A 4,024-nucleotide genomic window follows, 5' to 3' on the forward strand; every position below is an offset into this window, starting at 1 on the left:
GAGCCCGGAGGACAGGGGGCACAGGAAGGGTCTGGGGGGGTCTCCTGAACTTGGCCGCTCTCACCCGGCTCCTGCTCTCTATTCTTACCTACAAGGCAAGGGATGAACCTTCCCAAACCAGCAGAGCCCCCCCCAAACGGTGCTAGGGGACACAGTGGGGAAGAAGAGCCCTGGGAAATGCCGGAGGGGAGGATGGGGGGGGGAGGGGGTGAAGGTCTTGAAGACTGTGAGTGTGTGCTGGGGGGGCAGCTGGAGAAGGCTTGGGGCTGGGGAAAGGCTGGCTGGGGCTCGAGCCCCAGCTCTCATGAGAACCAGCCCGACCCTGAGCACGGCTCTGTAGGGAGTCAGGAGGCACCCAGCCTGGGGGGAGCAGCCCCAGCACCTGCTGTGCAAGCGTTGGGTCCCCCACCTGCCCTGGCTCTTCCTGCTCAGCCCTGGAGGGGAGATTTACCACCACGCTGACAGTCACCAGCATCAGGCCAAAGTCAGGGACCTTGGAGAAAGGGGAAGGGGCCTCGTCCAGGTCCCCAGGGCAAGACCAGCCAGCCCTGCTGCCCAGGGCTCCCAGAGCCCTCAGGGGAGGAGAGAAGAGATGCTGCACTTCTGCATCATTGCAAAATGGTATGCGATAAACCAGCCATGTGCACACAGGCTGCTTCTCCCTCTCCAGATCCGAGCATGCCATGGATGAAACCTGCACCCTCTGCTTGCTGCCTCCCTGCCCCTTGCAGGAAGATCCCCCTTGTATTTCTCATGAGCTGGAGGACAGATCCTGCAGCTCTGATTGCTATGGCGGGTGCCAGGCATCCATTAGGAACAAAACGCCCCAATTGCCGGGACTGCTCCTGCATGTAAAGCGCCAGGAGAGGCAGCTGGGAAAGGTTTCAGGGAGAATGTCTCAATGATGCATTTTGATACAGCATTTTATGTGTGAAATGAACACATGTCAGTGCCAGGATGTAGCTGCTGCCGGATGGATCCAGGCTAACAGGCAGTAATGAATTATCAACCGGGAGGAGCTAAGCCAGCCCCTCCGCTTCCTCCTGCACTGCTGATGCTGGAGGTGTTTGCAACAAAAGCGCAGGCTCAGAGCCGGGTTTCAGACTTCCAGCCAGGCCTCCTGATGCCTGGGGCTGATGTGCCACATCTGGGGCAGAGCAGAAGCTGTGCCCTCTGTGCCATGGCAGGGAAGAAGGGCAAAGTCCCATTCCCATGTATCCTGTGCTGTGGCCAGCCACGTCCTGCTGTTTCCTTGCAGGAGGCCTCAGTGGGATCTGCAAAGAACATGCACATGTGCACACAGACCCCCAGACACGGAGGTTTGCATTGGGAGTGGCCAGAATCAAAGTGGATCTGAGCCAGCATCACCTACTCGAGGCCAGTTTAGGCTGGTCTGAAGTAACCAGGAGAATTTGGTAAAGGGGTACAAATACAGAGGAAGAAAATCAGGACAAGGTTCCTGATGAAGTCAGCACCTTTAGATATACAGAGCTGACTTCAACCTAGCCGAGAAGATGGAGGAGCCCTAGGGAGGGGATGGGAAGGAGCTTGTTGTCTTTGCTCTCTTCGCATGTTTGAGGATGGACTGATTTTCTGGTATGCAAACATGGTCTCATCAGAAACCCACAGCTGAATTTTGCAAGTGAGGAAGCAGAGACCTTCCTGCATACTGCTTGCTCCTGCTGGAGTAAAATTGCTCTCAGATTGTTTCAAGTGAAACACATGAAGCCACCCCACCCTGTGTGAGCTCTCCCAAGTTGGCTTCCCCAAACTCATTAAGAAGGGCTATTTGTATTCAGCAGTGATGAGCTGGGCTTTGCAAGCTTTCACGCAGAGGATCGGGCGGGAGAGCTCCCCTGCCTCCCCCAGCTGGGCTTGCAGTTACCAGCACCGAGCAGCTCAGTGTGTGTGCATCTCCTACCACTCCCAGGAGGGGAGATTTGCCTGAAGCCTGTTTAAAAATCCAGCCCAGGGCTGTTCAGTGAAGCAGCTTGAGGCCTTGGCTATGAGCAGCAGAAGAGCTCTAGGGCCAGTTATTCCCTTCTTGCCTGCAGCTGCCTGTGTCCCTCTGCGGGAGCAGCTCTAGGGTAGAGGAGGTCAGTGAGCCCATAGTCCTTCCCCAAGCCAGCGCTGCTGGCAGCAGCAAGGGCTTCCTGCAAGCACCAGGGAATTACCCAAGCCCTACAAGAACAGCAGGATGTTTCTTAGGCAGGTAAAGAAGCAGCTTTGCAGCTTACTTGGGAGGCAGCTGCTCTTCCACGTGAAAGAGGAGGATCTTTTCCCCCCTCTTCAGTTTCACTCTTCAGGCTCCAGCCCTGAGGCTGGTAGGCAGTGGTATAGCACAAGCTATGTCCTTGGTGTCATCTCTGCTTGGCTCTTCCTTTAGGTCTCGGTTGTAAATGGTCAGTTGGCAGGGAAAGGCACAAAGCAGGAGGGGAGGGCAGCATTTCCCTTCCCCAGGGAATTGGGGTTCCCACCCCAGGCAGCTGGAATGACGTGCCCTTGGATGCGAGGGAGGAACAGAGTAGGGCTCCAGGCACAGTCAGTCTCAAAGCTGCTCTCAGGCTCCTGCCCTTGGCCAAATCTTCAGCTGCTGGTGGTGTGGCTTTGCTGGGACGCTGTTGACATACACAGATCCCCTGCTACTAAGGGTCACTCTAGCCAGGACAACACATACCTCAGCTACATGCTAGCACCAACAAAGGGATGGTTTCTTGTTCAGGCCCCTAATTTGGGCTGTGTAAAGGGGTATCCCTGTCCTGAATCAGGGGTGTTCCAGATGGGGAGTTGGAGCACTCCAGTACCCAGCACAGCTGGCTGGGCTCCAGGGATGGCGACAGGCAGGGAGACAGTGGCACCAGGGGAGAGAAGCAGGGGTAAAACCAGGCAGTACTGTGCAAGGGCTCTAAAAGAGCTAGTGTTGACCTGCAGGAACCTCACAGTTCCCTGCGGGTGCCTGGCAGCCAGTCTCCCACTCTGCTCCACCTGAGTTGAGCCTCCCACTGCACAGAGCCGTGCAGCTCTGCCTGCCCGGTGCAGGTGGGAATGTGGGGGCGGGTCAGGCCTTGGTGAAGCCCATGCCAACCCTCACGTCCTTTCCAAGCTGGCTCTGCATGATGCTGCCATGCTGGGGCTGCGGCTCAGAAATGCACAAGCTCCCAGCCTGGGGTAGGGCAGCTTTCCCAGCACCCCCAGGACATGAAAAGGCATTTTGGAGGGTCCTGGGCCCCCTAGTCTGATCCCAGCTCCCCTCCAGGCTGCCGAGCTATTGGGCATGGGCTTTGTGAGGGGTCCTGGCTGAAGCAGCTGGCACATCCCCCTGCCTGCTCCAAAATGATGAATGAGCGCATGTTTGCTGGCTGGCTGGAGCTGTTCTTTAATAGCTCACTTGCTGTGCCGTGGTCTGTCTGCACTGGCAAAGACAGGCAGGGAAAAGGACCGTCTCCCTGGCAGCAGCTGGCCAGCCAGCTCCTGCGCTGTGCTGCTTTACCCATGGAGACGGAGCGCACAGTCTTGGTACATCTCTCAGTGAGCAGGTCTGACAGCTCTGGTGCTCCCCCTCCCAAGCCCGTACAGCAGGCAGACAACCTCCGGCAGAGCTCGTGCCTGAGCTGGGAGCCCTGGGGCTGGGAAGCCCCAGAGGACCTGGCTAGCAGGTTGTCTGCAGCAGCCAGGGAGGAGAAACCTGCTCGTGCTTCTGAGTGCCCCAGCCCAGGCACTCTCCCTTCTCCATCCTGGTCCCCTTCCATCTTTCCCTTTCCCAGCTCTCAAGGGAGAGGGGCTACAGCTGTGGCTTCACGGACACCAAAGCTGATCCGGGCTTACCCTGTGATTAGCCCCTTAGTGTGGCTCAGAGTGGCGGGCAGTGCCTACCTAAGATGGCTGGAGGAGCTTGTGCAGTCCCTGCTCCAAGGTCAGCCCTGGGTTCATGCAGCAGAGTGGAGCAGAGCACAGCGGAGTTGAGCAGCCCTATTGCAGCCCCTAGAGAGAAGCTATTTTTGTCCTGCCGTTTGCCGAACGGCGG

The 4,024-nt window shown here is 57.6% G+C and overlaps 1 protein-coding gene across 1 annotated transcript in view; it reads right to left on the reverse strand.

Annotated features, from left to right (window-relative positions):
- The window catches only part of CDK5R2 (cyclin dependent kinase 5 regulatory subunit 2), an 11,388-nt gene that overhangs the window by 1,373 nt on the left and 5,991 nt on the right, over nucleotides 1-4,024 (reverse strand). The gene's annotated exons all lie outside the window — the stretch shown is intronic.

The sequence above is a fragment of the Aptenodytes forsteri genome, unplaced genomic scaffold, assembly GCF_000699145.1.
Source record: "Aptenodytes forsteri isolate BGI_AS27 unplaced genomic scaffold, ASM69914v1 Scaffold255, whole genome shotgun sequence".
NCBI classification, from domain to species: Eukaryota; Metazoa; Chordata; class Aves; order Sphenisciformes; family Spheniscidae; genus Aptenodytes; species Aptenodytes forsteri.